This window comes from Jaculus jaculus, chromosome 6 (assembly GCF_020740685.1).
Source record: "Jaculus jaculus isolate mJacJac1 chromosome 6, mJacJac1.mat.Y.cur, whole genome shotgun sequence".
NCBI lineage: Eukaryota > Metazoa > Chordata > Mammalia > Rodentia > Dipodidae > Jaculus > Jaculus jaculus.
In genome coordinates this window covers 53,085,385-53,111,409 of record NC_059107.1, presented here as the reverse complement: position 1 = coordinate 53,111,409, position 26,025 = coordinate 53,085,385, and positions in this window count along the sequence as shown.

Genomic DNA, 26,025 nt, shown 5'->3' with positions numbered 1-26,025 from the left:
ACTTGGCTTCATGGCTGGCCCCATCCTGAGCCACCCTCCACCCAGACAAATCAGCCCTCTCTCTGGCTCACCTGAGCAGAAAGGTTGGGCCCAGCATCAAGTTTACCAGGGAAGGACAAGTTCTTTTGGCACTTGAACATCGCTCCTGAACCTTTGGGTTCTAGTGAGTCTCTCTGCTCTCAACACAACAGTGCTGAGAAGAGCAGAGAAACCCTTGACCTCTCTATATCCCCTCTTGTCCTCCACATTGCAGGAGCTCTCTGTACCTTCTTTTCTTTTAAATCTCTTTACATCTCTCTTCTAGGCCCACTACATGGGCTCTCAGACCGTGTGGGTGTATCAATTTTCCTTCCCTTGCTCTTGTACTTCCCTATGTAAATATAGTAATTTAATAATTATCCTCCTCAGTTTGACTTGCCCAATTCTTTGGTTAAATACAAACATGAACTCAGGGTTTGGTGGGGGGGGGGGGGGAGAATGTTCAAGGACTTTACCAAACTCCCCACAGACCCTATATCATAGGTAATAAGAAATGAGGTCAAACCATAAATCTCTAGGCCCATTACCCAAAAATGCAGTTCCTCTGGGAAAGCTGCACCTCTTAAAGATTCTACCACCTCCCAATGTGCCACCACCAGCTTGTGTTCAAACATGTGAGCTTGTGGGCACATTTTACACACAAGTAAAGCTCTCGGGTTCTCCCTACAGTAATTCCTATGAAAGTACAAATACGTCACAAGAAATTTGAGCTCCTTAGTTTTGTTTGCTATAATCTAGAATAATTTTAACTTTGTTTTGAGAAAGGACAGATGCATTAGCCTTTTCTTCCCATTGCAAAATACCTGCAGTTTAGTACTTCATAAGAAAAAGGGATTTATTTCACTCACAGTTTTGGTGGTTCAAGGGCAAATCTGCCTTAGCTCAGCTCATGTGAGCATCTCATGGTACTGAATCACAGTGGCCTGAACACAGAAGGGAGGAAAAACCCAGGTCAGATAGGAAGCCAGGAGCTGGGCAGGGCCACATTCAATCTTTTATAACTACCTGTCATGAGAACCAGCCAGTACCCCTCAGAGATCACACTGAACCTTCTAAGTGTAGATTCCAACTGACCTCCCATAAGGCTCCAATTTAAAAGGTACAATCACTTTTAACCTCTCCATATCCATGACTGACCTTCCCACACCTGGAACTATTGGGGACACAAACAGTATATATGTATGTTTGTATGCATTTGATGCACATGTATGTGTAAGTGCATTGTGTAAGCATGATTATGGAGGCCAGAAATCAATGCCGAGTATCTTCCTCAGTTGTTCTCCATCTTATTTTTATGAGTCAGGTCTCTCAATGAATGCAGAACTCACTGATTCAGCTAGGCAAGCTAGGCAGCAAGCTTCCTTGTCTACTCGCCCAGATACAGGCCACCATACCCTGCATTTTATGTGTGCACTGGGAATCAGTGCTCTAGTCCTCACACTTGTGTACCAAGCATTTTACCTCAGAACCATCTCCCCAGACACAGCAACAAAGGACTCAACTTTCAGCATTGAGAAATCATTACAGAGGATTTAATCCAAACCCAGAGAGGGAATCAGGTGACAAGAAATGTAAAATTTGTTATCTCAAATCTCAGGACAGATGAACCTAAAGGCAGCAACAGAACCCAAGCCTTCTGAATGACCCACAAGATCACCCAAATAAATATCCACAGATTGCCCTTCTGTGTTTACTTTCACTTGGTATTTTAATTGAAAACTATGGAACAGGTACTCTGTGATTGTTTTTTTATGCCACAAATGCTGAAATGTGGAATATAAAGGAAAGGAAATAAAAATACAACAAAACCATCTTTGAACTCAGACTTCCAGAACCCCAGTATTGCTTTATTCCTTCCTGAAGCAATGAAATAACGTTCCTTCTTTTGAGTCATAGAACCCACTGAGACCATAATTACGATTATAAGCTCAGGAAAATGCATCTATGCACAAACCGACAAAACACTGTGCTTTATTTCAGGGCTTTGCAGACTTCTCATACATCTAAACTATACACGCATTGTGAAGTCTTGGAAAGCTTTCTCTTGTCACCTTTGGAAATAGAGCTATAGTTTTTATAATTTACAGAGTCCAGATGCTAGTCTTACTTTTTTCTCCTCCTTCTCTAGTGACTGCAGGGAAAGAGGCAATCACAGCTTGTCTCTACCCTAAATAAATAAGCCCTTCCCTGAGTGCCTCAACTCCAATGCGCCAGATGTCACCCTAGATGAATGGCTCATTTAGAACTCAGCAGGGCCAGGTCATGCACTACGCTGATCAGCTATTCTCTGTCCTGCCCTTGCCACTCAGAGAAGCTTCCCTGCCACTCGGCCTGTTTGGAAAACCCATACTCCCATTAGGAGGTCTTGGGAGCACAGTGAGGTCTAGTGTGGGTCTGAAGAGCAGGGTGGATGGGGGTTGGGCCTCAGGCAATACTGGTGAAAGGCCCAAGGGTATTCTAAGTGGCAGCTCTGGAATGAAAGATGCAGTAGAAGGAGCACTTCTCTCAGGGGCTATATATCATGAGGCTTCTCCAGACAAGAGAAAATGGAGAGCAGATGGGTTTAAGCAGGCACATGCATTGCAGGTATACAACCTGGGTGTGAGGGTGCAGCATAAGCCAGCATTAGCAGACAGAAAAGAAAACAGTGTGGAACCTATGTCTGGAAATCTGGATAGGAGACAAAAGACTGAATCTAACATCAAGACAGCAGTCCTGACAATGTGTGGGATCAAAACCAAAATTAGGATCATTCCCTGGCAGGAAGAAGAAACTCCTATGTCACTGCTGGGGACTTCTGTTTCATTTTTAGGAAACGAGGTGGCTCCAGAAGGATGAGTGTAGGAGATCTAGACTACACTGTGCATAACATTTGCATGAGTAACATGGTTAAAATCCCCGTGTTTTCAAAAGTGAACAAAAGTCTAGCTCTGCTCAGGACTGTACATGTTTTATTACTGAATTATAGTAATAAAAATCAAGCAATTTGCTCAAATAATTTCCCTTAGTCCTGATCACCCCTGATGATTGCAAACTTTCAGTCTTTTGCTCTGCAGCTCTCTGCAACACTTCCAGTTTACTGATGCTAGGGAAGGGAAAGGTTGTGCCCCTGGAGACAGTAAGGAGCATTGCATAGCACAATCTACCAAGAAAATCTGGAAGAAAGGAAAATTAAAAAAAAAAAAGCATCAAGAATTCATGTTTTTCAAAAATGCTAAACAAGTCATACTCAACGATTTGAATCAGATGGGAAAATTATTATTTTCTATGTGTATGTATGTGTGGTAAGTGTGTGCATATGTGTGTAAATGTCTGTGTGAGGGTGGGCACTTGTGTGTATAAGGGTCTGCCTGCATGTGTGTGTGCATGCTGTCATGCAGAGGCCAGAGGTCAACATGAGGGTATTTCTCCGCTAGTTATTCTCTACCTGATTTTTTGAGACAGGGTCTCTCACTAAACTTAGAAGTCACCAATTAAGCTAGACTAGATATCCAGCGAGCCCCAGGAATGCCCTGTGTCTGTCTTGTACCACCACTCTTGGATTTTTGTTCTGTGGGTACTGGGATCTGAACTCAGATCCTCATGCATGCATTCATACATACATGGACAGCATTTTACCCACTGAGCAATCTCCCAGTGTTCAAGTGAGAATTTTTTTAAAAAAGAGTTTTTAAATATTTTATTTATTCATTCATTTATTAGAGAGAAGAGGCAGAAAGAAAGAGAGAGAGAGAATGGGCATGCCAGGGCCTCCAGCCACTGCAAATGACCTGCAGATGTATGCACCACCTTGTGCATCCAGCTTATGTGGGTACTGGGGAATCGAACCTGGGTCCCTGGGGTTCATAGGCAAGCATCTTAATGGGTATGCCTTCCCTCCAGCCTGAGAATCCTTTTTTAATACCACTGATGTATGGACAATTGCCAAACAATTGCATCACATTCTCAGGGTTGTTTGGCAGAGGTAGAAGCAAGAACCCTGGCAAGACTCTATTCCTGTTTGATAGCATCTGGTATCTGGCAGATGAAAGCTAGGAAAACTAATGAGTATCGAAATCTAGACAGTATATTATGGCACACTGATGATAAGTCCTTCTGTGAATATGTTGTCTCTACTCCATCCAGTCACAGAGACTGCTAGAGAGCAGACAGTGATAGAAATTGTCCCAGTAGGATCAAATAGATTTACTCATATGCATTGAACCTTGCCCTCCAGGAACTACAGAAAATAAATTTATGGTGAATGAGTGCAGGTGTTATCCTTACCTAAGGTATGAGTGGATTACCCTGATCATCAGGAAAAGTCTGGAAGGCCAGGGTTCTGCTTATTTAATTTTTTTCATTATTAGCATTTTATTTCTTTTTAAATTTATTATAAATGATGTGAAATCAACCATTTTGCATATTTTTTTGTTTATTATTCATTTATTTGAGAGTGACAGACAGAGAAAGAGGGAGAGAGAGAGAGAGAGAAAATGGGCACGCCAGGGCTTCCAGCCACTGCAAACTAACTCCAGATGCATGCGCCCCCTTGTGCATCTGGCCAACCTGGGTCCTGGGGAATCCAGCCTCGAACTGGGGTCCTTAGACTTCACAGGCAAGTGCTTAACCACTAAGCAATCTTCCCAGCCCCATTTTGCATATTTATAAACTATATTGTGATGTGTTAGGACAATAAGTAGATGATAGAGGTGTTCCTGCCCTCTATGATCTTCATCTCCATGTTAACTATTCCTACTGAAATATATAGGATAATATTAAGTTTAGTGATTCCAACCTGTAAGATTGAAATTAGGTCCTGTGAAAGCAGGAAAATGCCTGGCCCAGGATAGCAATTATTGGTTACCATTATCTTTTACTTCTCAAGCCTTAATGTAGAGTGATGTACTGTGCTAGGGCATACACACATGTAAATATTGAGCTCAGCCCTAAAGTAGCCTATATTCTGGTTACAGAGAGAGGAGTTAAACATACACAAAATGAGAACTTTCAGACAGCTCTTTGTAAGTGGCTAATGAGTGACATAGACCCTAAATGATGTAATTGGTTGGAGCAAGGTGCAGTCATTTACATTTGCTTCCCAGTGTCAAATTGCATGAATTGACACATTCATTTCTTCATTCTCCAATTGATATTAGTTATATCATCGACTTTACAGACCATGAGCATGGGACTCAGATATTAAACAGTTTATCTGAGCCCAGAGAGTTAAGTCTCATGGCAGGACATGGATCCTATGCCCAGGAACTCCAGGTTTTGGTACTTAGATACACATCCACAGGCAGCCCTGCCACAACAGGGTGCTGTAGTTGCCAATCATCTGTTGCAATACAGAGTAAGGTTTTTTGACCTGCCCTCTTCAAGCTCTGTCCTGATACTTACTTTTCCCTCACTGCATGTGGGATTCACTGCTTTCCTCACTTGCCAAATCTGTGGTCACCTGTCGCAATTATCACCCTTCCCAGCAGCAACACAGGGATGGCAGCAGAAAGTGAGGGTTGTCTGCTTAATCGCATAAAATGTTATGTGCCTGCCCAATGCATTAAGAAGCATACCTTCTCCTGTCTCTGGACCTCTTATTATCTAGAATTAACATTTCTGGAGAAATAAAGAAAGAAGCATAACAAGACAATTTTGTGTTTTAATTGCTAAAAAATAAACACACACAGGAGAGAGGGCTAACTCTGATTCTTACAGTATAGCTACATGCTGACTTTGGTTCTTACAGAATCCACCCCAACTCTTCACAGATTAACAGTGCAGGAAGGGGTAAAGTACTTTATATCTTCTTACGAAGAAATAGTTTATTTTTTTTGTTTCATGGTGATACAAGGTTTTAGGGTTCAGAAGTTGATGAACCACAATTCTGGGTCCTGTTCTGCTTTTGACAAAGCATTAATGAAAGTGAAGTCAAGAAGGGTAAAATGTAAATTATTAAGTGGACTCATGGAGAAATCACAAATTGTGGAGCTTATTTCAGGGAAATTAGGATCTAGGAAGAAGGCTAGAGCAGAGCCATATGCACATGGGAAATGTGAATCATGCACAGTGGTGGAAAACAGTGCATAGTTCTTAAGATTCATTTAAGAGAAATTGAGGTTTCCAGGAAAGGACTTGAGTAGAGCCACAGCACAAGGAAGATAAAATTTAGTCCATCTGTAGGGAGACTTAGAAGAAACACGCCTATTATATACTTTGTGCTTCCCCGTGAAGGGAAATCAAGAGGGTAAATGGCAGGAGCTTAAGAAAGAATAGCAGAGTGAAAAAACTAAAGCAAAGATCAAGAAATTCAGATGAGAAATGAGTAGTAAAGAGGGTTATATCCATGGTTACTCCAGTTTGGAGAAGCTACATAGGCAGTAGGCCTGTGGTGAGTGAAAGCGAGCATGTGGCAGATCTGGAACGCAAGGAAAATACGCAAGTGGCAGCGTTAGGGACCAGAGGAAAATCGTACATGTAATTAAAGTGAAACGTTACCCCAAATTATAAAGCAGAGACAAACAGAAAAGTTCCCCCAGAGCTAGGAACAGAATTATGCTCTTAATTTTACCCAACAAGGCTAGAGGGAGGAGAGGCTAGATTCACATGTATTCCTGTGGCAAGATGAGAGACAGGCAGGCACAGAGAGAAAGGAAAAAGGCCATAGCCTTTATACTATAAAAAATATTTTCTTTTATCAGATCCAGGTATGTAAGGGGAAGGAAGACCCGGTTGGTTTTTAGATTTGGAGGGCAGACCACAGAGCCAACCCACCTAGGTAGTATGCTAGACTATCAGCAGCAGGGTTATTGTAGCCAGTTGGAGATGGGTTGTGATCAAGCATCTGTTCCATCCCTGTCAAGAACTCAACTTATGCCAAGGAGGGTTGGCATGTGGGGTGGCATCTCCTGGTTCTCTCTGGGCCTCAATTTGTAACTGAAAATGTTTAAAATAAACTAGCTTTCTTCTATTTTCCCTTCAGTGAGAGTTAGCATCATTAGACATAAAATGTGTGGATTATTTTCTATTTCTCCAGACTTGAATTCAGTCAGCATTCTCTATGACTTTGGGTTTTATGTAAGCTTTCATTTCTACAGTTGCTGTGTACTTTGCCAGTATCTGAGCCTTCATTAATCAGTAAGTGGGGTGTTGGGAGGTGATGCAGTAGTGACAACTAGTCAAGTGCCATTTGAACTGAAATCCAATAGCACTATAACTTGATGGCACTACAAATGTTTATTCAGGATATTTTTCCTCCCATCTAGTGTAGTGCTCCTTCCTATGAGCTGTAGTATTTAGCTGGTGACTTGAGGAAAGGAGAAAGCAATTCTTCCCATTCCAATCCTGAATATGACAGGTGTGAAGTCAGCTCATCACTGAGGTGCCAATTTGAAAATCCAATAAAAATTTAAATGTTTGAATTATTAACAGAAAGCAAAGGATGGAGATTAGAATGGAGACATTTTTAACAAGGTAATGTTTCCCAGCAGAATTGAGTTACTCATTTTTGCAGAATCCTACAGACATATTCCTTGCAATTTTCATAGGATGTAAATCTTAGCTGGTATTCATTTGGAATTCTCTGCACTATTTCATTCTGTCTGCATTGACAGTCACTGCAGCTGTGATGGTAACACAGTTTAAATTTTTATTTTATTTTTAAAGAATTTCTTGAGCTGCTGGAGTCATGCATACCTAGATTCAGATTTGGATAAGCCTTTTAGGTTGTAAGATTTGAAAAGATTTTAACTTCATTGAGCAAGTTATCCTGAAAGCTCCTTACAGGCTCTTTGCAAAGATTACACTAAATAAGTGACCATTCTTCAGTCCACCTTGTAGATAACTAGTGCTCATTAATGAATGATAGCTAACTTTAGTATTGTTTCTTCTTTATCCACCATTCAGCTTGTAATAAAGAATTTTTAATAATCATTCACTAATACAGTTAATCAAACCTTTTTCTTTCAGATGACATGTCTCTGTTATAGGAACAGAAACTGAACATTAATATGCTTAAATAAAGATTCTGAAACACTCAGATATCTTATACACTACAAAAGAAAAAGGACTCATAAAATTTTTCTATACCATTGTGAAGTGATTACTATAGAAAGGAGGGTACTTAAAGTAATATAGAGACACTAAGAAAAAATATTAACTTTGTGATTTTGAGCCTCTATATTTCTTTTTTTATTTTTTTAATTTTTATTAACATTTTCCATGATTATAAAATATATCCCATGGTAATTCCCTCCCTCCCCACCCCCACACTTTCCCATTTGAAATTCCATTCTCCATAATATTACTTCCCCATTACAATCATTGTAATTACATATATACAATATCAACCTATTAAGTATCCTCCTCCCTTCCTTTCTCTACTCTTTATGTCTCCTTTCTAACTTACTGGCCTCTGCGATTAAGTATTTTCAATCTCACGCAGAAGCCCAATCATATGTGGCTAGGATCCACATATGAGAGAGAACATGTGGTGCTTGGATTTCTGGGCCTGGGTTACCTCACTTAGTATAATACTTTCCAGGCCCATCCATTTTTCTGCAAATTTCATAACTTCATTTTTCTTTACCGCTCTATAAATGTGCCACATCTTCATTATCCACTCATCTCTTGAGGGACATCTAGGCTGGGTCCATTCCCCAGCTATTATAAATTGAGCAGCAATAAACATGGTTGAGCACATATTTCTAAGGAAATGAGATGAGTCCTTAGGATATATGCCTAGGAGTGCTATAGCTGGGTCATATGGTAGATCAATCTTTAGCTGTTTTAGGAACCTCCACACTGATTTCCACAATGGCTAGACCAGATCGCATTCCCACCAGCAGTGTAGAAGAGTTACTTTTGTTTTTCCACATCCCGCCAACATTTATGATCATTTGTTTTCATGATGGTGGCCAATCTGACAGGAGTGAGATGGAATCTCAATGTAGTTTTAATCTGCATTTCCCTGATGACTAGTGACATAGAACATTTCTTAGATGCTTATATGCCATTCGTATTACTTCCTTTGAGAATGCTCTATTTAGCTCCATAGCCCATTTTTTGATTGGCTTGTTTGATTACTTATTATTTAACTTTTTGAGTTCTTTGTATATCCTAGATACTAATCCTCTATCAGATATATAGCTGGAGAAGATTTTTTTCCCATTCTTTAGGTTGCCTCTTTGCTTTTTTCACTGTGTCCTTTGCAGTGCAAAATCTTTGTAATTTCATGAGGTCCCAGTGATTAATCTGTGGTTTTATTGCCTGAGCAATTGGAGTTGTATTCAGAAAGTCTTTGCCAAGACCAATATGTTGAAGGGTTTTCCCTACTTTTTCCTCTAGCAGTTTCAGAGTTTCAGGCCTGATGTTAAGGTCTTTAATCCATTTGGACTTAATTCTTGTGCATGGCGAGAGAGAAAAATCTATTTTCATCCTTCTGCAGATATATATCCAGTTTTCAAAACACCATTTGCTGAAGAGGCTGTCTTTTCTCCAATGAGTATTTTTGGCATTTTTATCGAATATCAGGTGGCTATAGCTACTTGGGCTTACATCTGGGTCCTCTATTCTGTTCCACTGATCTACATGTCTGTTTTTGTGCCAGTACCATGCTGTTTTTGTTACTATGGCTCTGTAGTATAGGTTAAAATCAGGTATGGTGATACCACCAGCCTCATTTTTGTTGCTCAGCATTATTTTAGATATTTGAGGTTTTTTTGATTCCAAATGAATTTTTGGATTGTTTTTTCTATTTCCATGAAGAAAGCCTTCAGAATTTTGACAGGGATTGCATTAAATGTGTAGGTTGCTTTAGGTAAGATTGCCATTTTCACAATATTGATTCTTCCAATCCAGGAACAAGGGATGTTCCTCCACTTTCTAGTGTCTTCTGCAATTTCTCACTTGAGTGTTTTAAAGTTCTCATTGTAGAGATTCTTTACTTCCTTGGTTAGGTTTATTCCAAAGTACTTTATTTTTTTTTGATGCAATTGTGAATGGGAGGGATTCTCTGATTTCATCCTCTGTGTGTTTGTTATTAGCATATATGAAGGCTACTGATTTCTGTGTATTTATTTTTTATCCTGCTACATGCCTGTAGGTTTTGATCAGCTCTAACAGTTTGCTAGTAGACTCTTTAGGGTCCTTTATGTATAGAATCAGGTCATTTCAAATAATGATAACTTGATCTCTTCCTTTCCAATTTGTATCACTTTTATGTGTGTCTCTTGCCTTATTGCTATGGCTAAGGCTTCCAAAACTATATTAAATAAAAGTAGGGACAGTGGACACCCTTGTCTTGTTCCTGATTTTAGTGGAAAAGCTTCCAGTTTTTCCCCTTTTAGTAATATGTTGGCTGTAGGCTTGTCATAAATAGCCTTTATTATATTGAGATATATTCCTTCTATTCCCAGTCACTGTAGGACTTTTATCATGAAGGGATGTTGGATTTTGTCAAATGCTTTCTCTGCGTCTAATGAGATGATCATGTGATTTTTGTCCTTCAAACCGTTTATGTAACGTATTACATTTATAGATTTGCGTATATTGAACATTCCCTGCATCTCTGAGATAAAGCCTTCTTGGTCAGGGTGAATGATCTTTTTGATATACTCTTGTATTCTGTTTGCCAATATTTTGTTGAGAATTTTTGCATCTATGTTCATGAGGGAGATTGGTCTGTAATTTTCTTTTTTTGTTCTATCTTTGCCTGGTTTTGGTATCAGGGTGATGCTGGCCTCATAGAAGGAGTTTGGTAGAATTCCTTCTTTTTCTATTTCCTGGAAAAGCTTAAGAAGCAATGGTGTTAGCTCTTCCTTAAAGGTCTGGTAAAATTCAGCAGTGAATCCATCCGGGCCTGGGCTTTTTTTAGTTGGGAGATTATTGGTAACTTTTCGGATCTCCATGTTTGTTATACGTCTATTTAAGTGATTAATCTCAGTTTGATTTAATTTCGGTAGGTCATATAGATCAAGGAAATCATCCATTTCTTTCAGATTTTCATACTTTGTGGAGTATATGCATTTATAGTATATCCTTATGATTTTTTGAATTTCTCTGGAATCTGTTGTGATGTTACCTTGTTCATCTCTGATTTTATTAATTTGTGTCTCTTCTCTCTTTCTTTTGGTCAGATTTGCTAAGGGTTTATCAATCTTGTTTATCCTTTCAAAGAACCAACTCTTTGTTTCATTAATTCTTTGGATTGTTCTTTTTGTTTTTATTTCATTAAATTCTGCCCTAATCTTTTTTATTTCTTCCGGATTTTTGGTTTTCCTTGTTCTTCTTTTTCCAAGGCGTTAACGTGAAGCATTAGGTCGTTTACTTGTGACCTTTCTAATTTCTTAATATAGGCACTTAAGGCTATAAATTTACCTCTTAGAACTGCCTTCATTGTGTCCCAGAGAGTTTTGTATGTTGTGTTCTCATTATCATTTGACTCTATAACTTTTTTGATTTCCTTCTTCATTTCTTCATTGACCCATTCATTTAGTAGTGTATTGTTTAGTTTCCATGATTTTGTGTAAGCTCTATAGCCTTTCTTGCTGTTGATTTGTAGTTTAATTCCATTGTGGTCAGATAGAATGCAAGGAATTATTTCAATTTTCCTGAATTTGTTAAGATTTGCTTTGTGTCCTAATATATGGTCTATTTTAGAGAATGTTCTGTGTGCTGCTGGAAAGAATGTATATTCTGCAGCCTTTGGATGCAATGTTCTGTATGTATCTGTTATGTCCATTCCTTCTATGACCTCATTTAGTCCAGATGCCTCTCTGTTTATTTTTTCCCAGGATGACCTGTCAATTGATGAGAGTGGGGTGTTGAAGTCACCCACCACCACTGTGTTTGGTGTTATCTATGACCTTAGTTCTAATAGTGTTTGTCTGACGAATTTGGGAGCCCCCATGTTAGGTGCATATATGTCTAGGATTGTAATGTCCTCCTGTTGGAGTGTGCCCTTAATCAATATAAAGTGACCTTCCGTATCTTTCTTGACTAATGTTGGACTAAAGTCAACCCTGTCCGATATTAGGATAGCAACCCCTACTTGTTATTAGGCCCATTTACTTGAAACACTGTCTTCCAACCTTTCACCCTAAGATAATGTCTATCCTTTGTAGAACGGTGAGTTTCTTGGAGACAACAAATTGTAGGATCCTGCTTTTTAACCAGTCTGCAAATCTATGTCTTTTCGTTGGGGCATTGAGGCCGTTGATATTAAGAGACATTATTGAAAGGTGTGTATTTATGTTTGCCATTTTTTTTGTGTGTGTGGTTCTGGTTCTACCTGTGCTCTCTTCTGTTAACTAGTATTTGAGTATTGCTTGTTTTTTCTAGGTTCCTTATATGTTTGCTTTTCCTTTTCTTCAGCATGGAGGATTCTATCCAGTATTTTCTGTAGAGCTGGTTTTGTCTTCAAATACTCCTTTAACCTGCTTTTGTCGTGAATGTCCTTATTTCTCCGTGTATTTGAATGGATAACTTTGCAGGATAAAATAACCTTGGTTGACAGTTGTTATCTTTCAGAACTTGGAATATATCACTCCAAGCCCTTCTGGCTTTAAAAGTTTGTGTTGAATAATCTGCTGCAATCCTGATGGGCTTGCTTTTGTAGGTAACTTGATTTTTCTCTCTAACTGCTTTCAATATATATATATATTTTATTTTGGTGTGTGTGTTTGGAAGTTTAAATATAATATGGTGAGGAGAGGTTCTTTCTGTGTTTTGTCTGGCTGGGGTTCTAAAGGCTTCCTGTATCTGCATTGGCACCTCTTTCCCAATTTGGGGGAAATTTTCTTCTATGATTTTGTTGAAGACGCCTACTATGCCTTTGGAGTGGAGTTCTTCTCCTTCTACTATGTCATGAATTCTTATATTGGATCTTTTCATACTGTCCGAATATCTTGAAATTCCCACTCATACTTTTCCATAAGTTTGCCTTTCTCTTTGTTGGACTGTTTTAGGTCTGCCACATGGTCTTCTAGCTTAGATATTCTGTCCTCTTCCTCATCCATCCTACTGGTGAGATTTTGTACAGAGGTTTTTTTTTTTTTTTTTTTTTTTTCATTAACTGTGTTCTTCATTGCTAGTAATTCTGACTGGTTTTTCTTTATTATTTCTATTTCCTTATTTATGTCTATATTCCCTTCTTTATTTCATGAAATTGGTTTCGTGCATCTTCTTTGATTCCTTTAATTTCCTCTTTAAGTTCCTCTTTTACTCCTTTGATTTGTTCTCTGACTTCTTTGAACATATTTACAATCATTCTTTTGAACTCTTTCTCAGGCATTTCCTCTAACTCTTTCTCACTGGAGGACATTTCTGATGCATTAATACTTTTAGGTGGATTTATATCGTATTGCTTTTTAGTGTTTCTTGTGTTATAATGTATATATTTTTGCATCTTGGATTAAGTTAATGCTTGGATTTTCTAGCTAGCTGGGTATTCTTAGCTGTATCAATTGATTTGATGTAATATATTTTCAGGGTAGGAGCTTAAGGTGTTAAGTGTGGCTCTTAAGACTCTCAGAGTATCTACAAAGATGTTCTTAGGGGTTGAGTTTCCCTGCTATAGGAGTATTCAAGCAGGCTGACTGGAATAAAATACAGGTAGATTCTAAAATTTAACTAAACACTGTACACATTCAATCAAAAACAGCCCCAAGTATGTATGCAAGAGTAGTTATTATAACCACCAGATCCTCTATCAATAAAGAGGTTAAGATTTCTGGTCTGTTGAGGGATCTAAGTCAGCTTGCAACCAAGTGAGGCCCTTCCCTGGTGCAATCCCAGTTACCTTGGATGATTTTGGTCTCAGTCAAGTTGCTGCCTGGGTCGTCGGGCTGCTGTTCTGATTTCTGGAGCTGGGCACTTGCTTTTCCTGCAGGGCAAACTGAGTCTGGCAAGTGTGGCCCTGCAGATCAGCACCTCTGCTGCTGCTCATGTTGCTGCTGCTGGGTCTATAGCCTCTGCTGCTGGACCCACCACTGCTACTGCCTCTGCTGCTGCTGTAGCTACCACTGCTGGAGCCACCGCTGCTGCTGAAGCTGCTGCTGCTGTGTCCACTGCCACTGCTCCCACTGAAGCTGCTGCTGCTGAGTCTGCCACTGCTGCTGTTCCTGGGTCTGCTGTTGCTGGGTCTGCCGCTGCTGCCACGACTAGAGCTGCTACTGCTGGGGCCGCTGTTACCGGTGCTGGAGCCCCTGATGTTGCTGCCGAACTCTGCTCCTGCTTGGGTCCCATTGTCGGCTCAAGTTGGTGTGGCCGGGTCCCAGGACCACTGCTCTGTTCACTGGATCTGGGCTCAGGCAGTGGGGGAGGGGAGGGAGCTGCAGCTGCTCTGGTTCGTTCGCTGCTCCATGTGTTCTTCTACCTTGTGCTCTGCTCCTCCGTTGCTCACTGCCACTCTCCCTTCATGTTTCCTGAGTTGTGGAGAGCGCCAATGTGAGTGGAAGCTCCCCACACCTGGCTTTTCCTGGAGCTCAAGCTGAGCCTGGCAGCTTTCTGGTGCGCCGCTGCCACAGCGGTTGGCCGAGCTGCCCGAGCCGCTTTTGCTGGCCTGTGCATGCTTTCAATGCTCTGGATCTCTTCTACTTCTCCACTGCTGCTTCAATTTCCTATACACCACACTTTTTAGTAAAAGTTTGTATTTTGCTGAGTTTTTTTGGTCTTTTTCCCCCCTCGCCACCATCTTAACCAGAAGTCCTGGAGCTTCTATATTTCTAATTTTCATATGCAAATAATAAGTACAAGAGCCTCATCAATCATGCTGATGAAATAAGATACAGTCCCTTTCAAATGAACTGAAGGATATGATAGTTTACCAAAAATTCATATTTATTTTAAAAATATTGATGTTCTATATGTGTTGCACAATGGGGAAAGTACTAAGTACCTGTGGCTATTGTGGAATTTAACAAATAAATAAATAAAATATTTTTTTAAAAAAGAATAACAATGAACATCAAATGGAGATTAGCAGTTAAGATGCTTGCCTCCAAGCCCAATGACTCATGCTCAACTCTCCAGGTACCACATAAGCCAGATGCACAAGATGACTCAACGATACAAGGTCACACACATAGACAAGGTGGCACACACATCTGAAGTTCAACTGCAGTGGCTGTAGGTCCTGGCATGCCAATTCTTTCTTTCTCTCTCTCATAAAAAATACAAAAAAAAAATCATATGGAAGTGCCCATTGGTATGGACAATGGCGTATCTAGACTTAGGCATGTATAACCTCTTGACAGTGTCACATAATCTTGTTATCTGTAGTTAAAGCTCAAGAAATAAACTTTAGAAGTCACAAGAAATCAGATGGGGGCTGAGATGTTGACTCAGTTAATAAAGCACTTTCAACACAAGCATGGGCATTTGAGGTCAGAACCCCAGAGTTCTGCACATAAAAGCCAGATGCTTTAGTGTGCATTTGCATTTCTGGGCATTTGTAATCCCAGCATGCCTATGGTGAGAAGGGAGGTAGAAACAGAATTGGCTAGAAGTCTGCCAGTTATATAGCCTGGCAAACAAGCCTAATGAACAGGCACTGAACTACAGACCTTGCTTTGAACAGGTGGAAGGCAGAGACCAACTCCAAAAGCATCCTCTGACTTACACAAACACACACACACACACACACACACACACACATACTTACCCAACAAAACAAATCATGCTTTATGTAAGTTTATTATTTTGCATTGGGTAACTAGTCTGGCCTGCGAATTGGATATGCTTGCTAGAAGCTGAGGCTTGCAAAGACCATACATTGCTATTAGTTCTCTAAAATAGTATCCTCAGGCTGGAGAGATGGCTTAGCAGTTAAGCACTTGCCTGTGAAGCCTAAGGACCCCAGTTCGAGGCTCGACTCCCCAGGACCCACGTTAGCCAGATGCACAAGGGGGCGCATGTATCTGGAGTTCATTTGCAGTGGCTCGAGGCCGTGGCGCACCCATTCTCTCTCTTTCTCTATCTGCCTCTCTCTCTCTCTTTCTCTGTAATTCTCAAATAAATAAATAAAAATGAACAAAAAATTTAAAAAAATAAAATATTATCCTCAAAAGTGGATGCAAGGAAGTCAAAGTCTAAAGGACAATCAAAGAATATATAACACATAACTAAAATTGCATGAAGTTCTGAGTTATGCTCAAGATTGGTGTTTTATAGGGATATATGATTTAACAACTGGACACAGCAAAGCCATAGTGGATAAAATTCATTGTGTGCATATGAGGACATACCTTTCTGGATCTTGTTCAGAAAGCCTGACATAATGGAAAATTGTCAATTACCTTTCAAGCATCACTGATTCAGAGGTGTCACAAGTCACTCTGACATATAATTTGAGAGGACAATTTAAATAGCTTCTACTCGCACTTGTCACCTGTGTAACTACCTATTTATTATTTGATAGGAAAATGTCTACTTACCAAAATTTATTTTTGGTTTTCTAACATATTTATTGATTTTATTAGAATAATACTATTATAGATAAGATTCTTCTATAAACATTTTACACTTTCCAAATAATTTATTAAAGCCTTTCTAGTAGAATTGATAAGTCACACAGATAATCTACAAATAAGCTTTTATGTACATCATGTGCTCATGTTAATATTTCTGGTTAGGAAGAAATATTCAAGATATCTACTTTAAGATTTGTCTTTAGCTTTTGTTATTGTTATTGACTAAGAAAAGGCAGTCAGAGCAGAAGAAAGATACAATGAAGAGTGGATAATTTCAAACCCCAGTTCACATATGGAGGTCCTCATGATCTCCAGTTTTATTGCTGCCCAGTATCTCAGTGTCCTTGAAGTTATACAACTGGGACAGACATATTAATGTTGTTTACAAGTATGTGTTGTGGCAGTCTTATTGCATCATTTTGATCTGCCATAGGGAAATAGCAATACAACCTCTCACAATCTCAAAACTGGACAGAAATTCCAATGAAAAATAACATCAAAAGTATTATATCATACCTCCGAGGCACCAGCTGCTTGAGAGTCTTGTTCAGGGAAACAGGTATCATAGGTAAACTAAATTGCAATAAAGTGAAGAAACGTGTACTATGTTTTTTTTTTTTTTTTCTTCCTGACTGAGAATGGGCAAGGTCTTGGTCATTCAGGGACAAGAGGCTTCTCTACCTTTACCCTGAAGGTGACAGTCTTAATCTTCCACTTTTTACCTCTTCCACTTTATGAGAATGGATAAATTCTAAGGCTTTGGCACACCTGATCCTATCCTAATAACTGGGGCCCAAAGCAATGCAATCAAATGTGACAATTCCTTCCTATACACAGCAAGGAAGGTATGATGAATCAGTAATTAGTTTGTGAGTTCAGTTATTCTAAGCAGTCTAAATGCTTATTTCAAATTGTGATTACTGTTTCTTCAGGGACTTTATTTTTCCTTTCTTTCAATTAAGCAAAATCTGTAGAAAAAGTAAGACATTAAAGACCTTTAGCACCTGCATAATTGCAATTAGGCATGGCTTCATAGATGGGGATGTGGATCTGTACCTCAAGATTACCAAATATATGAAACATGCAAACTGGTAGATGGTTGCCAGTGCTGCCAATATTCACCATTTCATAAAAATTGCATTGTAAAGGGATGCAGAAAATAAATTCTAAACTAGAATCTTGCTTGCACTGTCAGATGAGGGGATTGCAGTTGCTAAGGGTCCTTTAGAATTGAAATATAACAACTACACTCTTTATAGAGGACCAGGCCAAATTCTGAGGAAAATTAGGAAACAACTAAAAATAGTTGGTCACTATATGGCAACTTTTAAAAGCTTTTCTTAGACTATTTCGTGAACAGGTTTTTTGATAGTTAATTGGTTCATCTAGGTTGTCAACTTGACAGAATTTAGTATGGCCATGAAAACAAATTTCTGGCCATATCAGTGAGGGATTTTTTTAGACTGGATTACTTGATGTGGGAATACCCACCCTTAAATATGGGCAGTGCCATTACATTAGGTGGGCACCTTAGACTGTATCAAAAGGAAAAATTGAGATGAGCACCAACATTCATTACTCTCTACTGTGAAAACAATGTGATCAGCTACTTCATGCTATTACTTCCATGTTTTTCCCTCCATGATGGGTAACAACCTTGAACAGTAAGCAGAAAGAAACATTTCCTGTCTTAAACTGATTTTTGTTACATATTTGGTCCTAGAAACCCATAAAGTACCATATTGGCATTGTGAATTAAGACAATAGGAATTTTGTTTCACTCTCTCAGTTGAGATATTGAAGAATCAAAATATCAGAGATAGTAAATAGATGCATTCAAAAGTTTAAAAAGGAGGACAGGAGAAATGACTTATTAGTTAAGGCACTTGCATGGAAAGCCTAAAGACTCATGGTCAACTTTCCCTCTCCCACATAAGCCATATGCACAAGGTTGCAAGGTTGCACATGTGCACAAGGTGGCTCATGCATCTGGAGTTCAATTACAGCCGGAGGCCTTAGTGCACCAATTACCCCCTCATCTATCTTTCATTCTCATTCTCACTCTCTCACATTAAATAAAAGGCCAGCCTGTTTTGCTTACCTCAAAAAAAGGGAGGGAATTCAGGATTTCAAATATCCTTGCAGCTGCCAACAGTCACCCACTCTAGCTTTCTCAACTTACAGTGGAAGAAACTGAGAACTATGGGCCTACATATCTGAGAACTGATGGTCATAAATTAAAATATCCTAAAGAGAAATGTAGCAAGTCAGGGTACCTACCTTCCTCTGGACCTCTGCGTCTTGTGCCTTTGAAACTGAACTGAAGTAAAATCCACCAGCCTTTCTGGACCTCCAGAAGACGTTGGGAATTCTCATATCCATTGACACTTAAGTCATTCCTCCAAAATTTCCCTCGTTATGTCTGTATCTCTTACTCTCATTCTTCACCTTCACAAATATATCTCTATTTCTCTCTCCCTCTTTTTCTCTTTCTCTCTCTCAAGTATATTCTACTCATTTTTATTATCATAAGAATCCTGACTAATACACATTTTCAGGAAGATGGGATTCAGATGGTCTTATCTCATTTCTGAAAACGGAATTAAGTAGAAGTGGTCATAATCAGGGAAATTCAAGCTATCCAAAAATGAAATGAGGGGCTGGAGAGATTGCTTAGTTGTTAAAACTCTTGCCTGTGAAGCCTAAGGACCAGGTTTCAATTCCCCAGTACATATATTTGCAAGATGCACAAGGTGGCACATGTGTCTGGAGTTCCTTTCCAATGGCTAGAGGACATTCTTTCTCACTCTCTTTCTCTCTCTCTCTCTCTCCCTCTTCCTTTGTCTCTCAATTAAATAAATAAATGAATAAAATGTAAAAAGTAAAAATAAAAAAAAAGAGTTGCCTTAAAATTCAATAAATTTCCTGACATTGTGGATGTTTCAGCCAAGCCTGGAGGACCACCTTCAGTGAAAGTTTACACACAACATCTAATTCTAATAGGCAAATGGGATTTCAGTTCAGAAAAATTATATAATAAATGTATCAAGTCTTTGAGAATCTAGTTATGTGGTTAGAGGTCAGAGAAGAAAATAGAGTTCCTCTCAGGAATAGAACTTTTATTAATACTTAGGAGAAAAGGCTAATTCAACAAAACGTTTTAGGTAATGATGTCATAATACTTGAACATGCATCAAATTGATGGCATTATCTGTAATTCCAGAGACTTTGGAAAAGTGATGGAATAATAGAATATAGTGGAATGGAGAGCTCATATTGAGTATGGTGTTTTAAAAATAGAATGCAAATAGATAGAAAAGGCTACATGAAAGTGAGATCAGGGGAAGAGATTGAGTAAAGGAAAGATGGAGGGAGGGCTTATCAAAACTTAAGAGTATATAAATAAATCATATGCGGGCTGGAGAGATGGCTTAGTGGTTAAGCGCTTGCCTGTGAAGCCTAAGGACCCAGGTTCGAGGCTCAGTTCCCCAGGTCCCACGTTAGCCAGATGCACAAGGGGGCGCACACGTCTGGAGTTCGTTTGCAGAGGCTGGAAGCCTTGGCGCGCCCATTCTCTCTCTCTCCCTCTACCTGTCTTTCTCTCTGTGTCTGTCGCTCTCAAATAAATAAATAAAAAAATTTTAATAAAAAGAATAAATAAATAAATCATATGCAAACCTACTGTTTTGCACAATGGAACACTCGGGAGCCATAGATTATTGGTAGAAAATTTTCAGTGCCAGGGATGGGATACGTCCAGTGAGTTTTTGGCCAGGGAGGTCCCGGTTGCCCCCAAAACATTATAGGCCATTGCCGAGGACCTTGTTTTCCCACCCGGAATAGATGGTAAGACCCTATTGCTGAAAACTCCACATACTTGGGCAGCAAGCCCACTGAAAAATCCTGCTGGAACTGAGATGATAACCTCTTCCATGTAGACCATCTAACAGAAAGCTGAAAGAAACCATTCTGCATGCAGTTCAATGGGAAAAAGAGAAATCACCAGTGAAGATAATCAACAGTGGACACTGCAAGCCTTATATTTGGCCAGCCAGGCCAAATGAGCCAACGGGGGCAATAGTGGCACCTCTTTCCTGGTGGAAACTAACTACCCTATAACTGGACTGGAGGTCTGCTCCATGGGACGGAATACATCCCTGATAATACAAACTTAAAACAGAGGTAGTCATGATCCCTAGGGGTGGAACGTCTGCTGCTGTCTGGCTAAATGTTTATATTATGCTTATCAAACTTCCCAGTAAGCACTTCTGTTAATGTTCATACCCTTATATTAATGCTACTCTCACTTTTGGTAGAGAACCTTCTCTTTTCAGATGGCAGTGACCTTGGGATGACTCAGAAGACATCATGGTGCTGGAAGGAAGTGACAGAAGTGCTCAGTACTACAATATCTCTATCACACCTTCCAAGGATCAGGGTTCATTGCAGAAGTGGTGGCACAAAGAATGTAGGAGCCAGAGGAAGGGTAGGACTCCTTACAACATGATCCTCCAGACACAAAATGGCCTGGATATCCATGACCTCACAGTGCCTGACACTACCTACACAAGACCATCATAATAGGAGGAAAAGATCATGACATCAAAATTAAAGAGAGACTGATTGAGAGGAGGTGATATGATGGAGAATGGAGTTTCAAAAGGGAAAGTGGGGGGGGTGAGGGCATTACCATGGGATATTTTTTTATAATCATGGAAGTTGTTAAAGGCAGAATTAACATTGTGAAGATGACAATCCTACCAAAGGCAATATATAGATTTAACACAATTCCAATTAAAATACCTACAGTGCTCTTCACAGAGATAGAAAAAATGATCTCAAATTTCATATGGAAAGGCAGAAGGCCTCGCATATCCAAACATATTCTCAGCAAAAGAAATACCTCTGGTGGCATCACCATACCTGATATAAAGCTATACTACAAAGCCATAGTAATAAAAGCACCATGGTACTGGCATAAAAACAGGAGTATAGACCAATGGAATAGACTTGAGGACCCGGATTTTGGGTCCAGCAACTATAGCTACTTGATATTCGACAAAGGCCCAAACAATACAGTCTGGAAAAAAGATAGCATCTTCAACAAATGGTGCTGGACAAACTGGATAACCACATACAGGAAACTAAAACTTGATCCACACATTTCACCATGCACTACACTCAAATCCAAAAGGATCAAAGACCTCAACATAAGACCAGAAACTCGAATACTACTGGAAGAAAATTTAGGAAGTACTTTCCATGATATAGGAATGGAAAAAGACTTCCTGAACAAAACCCCAGTGGCTCAAGTTCTTAAACAGTCACTCAACCAATGGGATCATATGAAACTGAAGAGTTTCTTTACAGACAAGCATATAATAAGCAAAGCCAATAGAATACCCACAGAGTGGGAGAAAATATTTGCAGGTTATCCAACTGATAGAGGCCTTATTTCTAGAATTTACAAGGAACTCAAAAGTCTAAACAATAAGAAGACAAATATCTCACTCACAAAATGGGGTGCAGAGTTGAACAGACAATTCACAGAGGAAGAAATACAAATGGCAAACACACACTTAAGAAAATGTTCATCATCCCTAATCATCAGAGAAATGCAAATTAAAACAACTATGAGATCCCACCTTACCCCAATAAGGATAGCCAACATCAAAAAGTCAAATGAAAATAAATGCTGGCGAGGATGTGGAGAAGCAGGGACACTCATTCACTGTTGGTGGGAATGCAGTCTGTACAACCACTCTGGAAAGCAATATGGAGACTCCTGAAAATGCTGACTATAGAAATACCAACAGACCCAGTTATACCCTTACTGGGCATCTACCCTAAAACCTTCAAACCAAAGGCCAGAGAGATTTCCTCAACCATGTTTGTAGCGGCTCAATTCATAATAGCTAAAAGCTGGAATCAACCCAGATGTCCATCATTAGAAGAATGGATAACAAAGATGTGGTATATCTACACAATGGAATTCTATACAGCAGTAAGAAAAAATGACACAAAGAAATTTGAGGAAAAATGGTTGAACCTGGAACAGATCATTCTCAGTGAACTTACCCAATCACAGAAAAAAAAATCGACACATAGTCTCACTCATCTACAACACCTAACCTGAATCTACCCAAGATACCTTACATACTCAGCAAGCACCTCATGGACTAGACAATAGGATGGAATGGAGGGCGGGGAGGGAATCGCAGGGTGGAAAACAGTAATCTGGACCCAAACAGCATTGGTACCATAAAATTTTACTTCCTAAAAGTCAGACCAAATGGCTGAACCTTCACTAGACCTTTACAGGAAACACCTGAACCACAAGACACTGGAGAGGGTAGGATCAAGACTAACCTAAATCTTCTAAATCTTCCCTCCCTACCTCTCCCCTCTATCTCTCTCCTCTCTAACTCTTGTATATTAGTTATGTTTTTCCTCAATTTATTAGTGGGCACTGGCCTGTAACCCCCACTTCCAGCTTGGGGCTACCATCCACAATGAGCTTTTGATCAGAGAAACCTACAAGGTTTCCCAAAACAATGACAGACTTCTGTCAGAGTACTTGATGACCCACCAAAGGCCAGTGGTAAGACCCTATTGCTGAAGACTCCATATGCAGCTGATACGCAAAATCCAATGGCATGGCTGGAAGCCAGGAGAGAGTCAGTCCCCAGACAGTCAGCGTGTCTAGTGCCAGAAGGCGCTACATGGGCGACTGGGGGAAACGACCAATATCTGTCCAAACAACCCATTGTCTAATCTAATTAGCAACAAATAACCTGACATGATGCCCACACAAGTGCAATAGTGGCACACAGCCATGGTGAGGAACCAACTGCTCTTGATTTGGCTAACTGATCCACTCAGTGGCACTAGACCCATAGCTGGATCTGGGAAACAAGTCAGAACCATATCTAAACACAAGCCCACTCTACAATATCAAGCTATCATCAATCATGGGGAACAAGAGGGCCTACACCTATCAATCTGTCTATCAAAAAAGTAAGTGTTATTTCAATTTTCTGGGTGCTAACTTACTCTCCGTTGGAGAATCTGCTTCTCTTTTTCAGATAGATGCAGATCCTATGGAGAGAGCTGCCCCAACATACCTCAAAAGCGGCCCAACTGAAACTAAGGACAATTGGTGAAACAAGCAAGGGTGATGTTTTCCTGTGAACCAGATACCAGCACAAAGGGGAAGGAGACCAATGCAGAGAAAAATCAACTCCTACCAAATCAGAGAGCCAAAGCCTCAGAGGCCCCCAACACCTCAGCACTGAAGCAGACCAAAAATGAACCCAACATGGCTCAGGGAAATTTTGCGGAAGAAGGGGCAGAAAGAATGTCAGAGTCACATGTTGGGTCATGATTTGCAGAGACATTTAGCATACCAATAACTGGGGACTAACTCCACAATGCACGACCCATTTACATCAACAAGGAGGGTCTAATGGGAGGGGGTAGATCATAGATGAGCCTAAACAATGGTACCAAACTGCCTGTATTTGATGAAAAGAAAACTAATAAATCAAACTAAAAAAATTAAATAAATAAAGAACTAAATAAATAAAAAGTAAAAAAATTTTAAAGCACAAAAAAATTGAAAAGAAAAATAAATATAATAAGGGAATAATATAAACTTTGGTGTAGAAACTAGAATATGTAAGTCATAGGCTAGAATATGTAACCAAGGCTTTAAAAATCTTTTTGTTTATTTGTATCTATTTATTTGAGAGCAACAAACAGACAGAAAAAGAGAGAGAGAGCGAGAGAGAGAGAGAGAGACAGGGAATGGGTACCTCAGGGCCTCCAGCCACTGCAAACGAACTCCAGATGTATGCACCTCTTTGTGCATCTGGCTTATGTGGGTCCTGGGGTATTGAGCCTTGAACCGGGGTCCTTAGGTTTCACAGGCAAGCGCTAATTGATAAGCCATCTCTCCTGCCCTAACCAAGGCTGATACAAGAGACCCAAAGCAGTATAAACATATTTGGAGAAGTACTTTCTTTAAAAAAAATGATATTTTTTATTTATTTCAGAGTGAAAGAGAGTCAGATACAGAGAAAGGGAATGAGAACACCAGGGCCTCCAGCCATTCCAAATAAACTCCAAGCGCCTTAAACACTATGCCATCTCTCCATCCCAGAAGTCCTTTCTTTTTAATTTTTTTTTTATTAACAACATATTTTGTGTGGTTATGTCATGTGTTGGTACCCTGTTTTCCCTCATCCCTGCCCCCATTCTGCTGAGGAACCAGGTAATCCTTATGGGGTTGTGGGTTATGGGTTGTGGGAACAGCATCAGCTTTTGTGTGAGTGTTTTGTTGTTGTTGTTGTTGCTGCTTTGGTGGGGAGGAAATGCCTCTGGGCATGATGTCTCAATCTTTGGCTCTTACAATAATTCCTCCCCCTTTTCCAAAAATTTTAAGTCTCCCTCTGTGATGAGCTTTAGGATCCTCTGGAGCTCTGCTTTGTTGAGTATCCTCAGGGTCTGTCTCCTTCACCCTGGCACTGATTGTCAGGTTCACCATGGAAGTTGCACTGTTGCTCATCTTCCCATTTCCTTTGTGGTTTCATCTGAGGCTTGGCTGAAGTGTGAGGGGTAGTTTATCTTTTCAGGTCTCACTACCTTCTGAAAAATAACAGATTTTCCAATGGAGAGTGAAGTCAAGTCAAGTCAGCATAGTTTAAATGTAATTAGCATTATTAATTTAGGGAGAATTTGGCTTACTTTCTTAACATACTATTTCTTCATCATATGGCCAAAGACCTAAGCATATAGATTTTAGAGTTCACTACCTATTTTTTTGATGCCAGGACCCTGTGTCACTTCATCTCAACCAGGCGTTCCAAATAAATGGCATTTAAACAGGAATAATTTGACCACGTAATTTGATCTTCAGACCCATTTCATGAATTCCACATAATTTGAAAGCTATTTATTTTTCATTAAGTTCCACCACTGCTTTGCTGAAATTTTGTGTGTGTGGCTGTCCACTTTTCTGGATGAAAGTAAATCACACATAAGAAAGCCTGTCTTGTGTTTGCTTGGCAGGCCTATTTACAGCAGTAGGGAACAACTGTTATCTTTGAAAGTAGGACAGAGAGAGAGAGGAGAGTTAGCACTATTATCCAGACCCATTCATAATCATTGTTGTCCAAAGAGAGGAAAGGGCACAAGAAATTGGATGGCTCTTACAGCAATGCATTCTAATGAATGAGGCACGTTAAAAATCCAGGAGTAGCAAAGGGAATGGAGCAATTGGCTACACACACTACCCAGAATTTACTGAAGTTAGGAGGAGAGTTTATGATTAAAAAAAGAACAATCAGAATAAATTGCAGTACCATCTCCCATGCTGGTTTAATTAACAAGCTTTTCATCACTTTCAGATAAATAGCTCTTTCCTCAGTCTCAAAAGTAACTACTGAGGGTTCTGGTGCTTTTACACTCCTAGCCAGAAAAAAAAATTGGTTTTCAATTTCTGCCTATACAGAAAAGTGTTTTCATGTTCTTTCCCTGA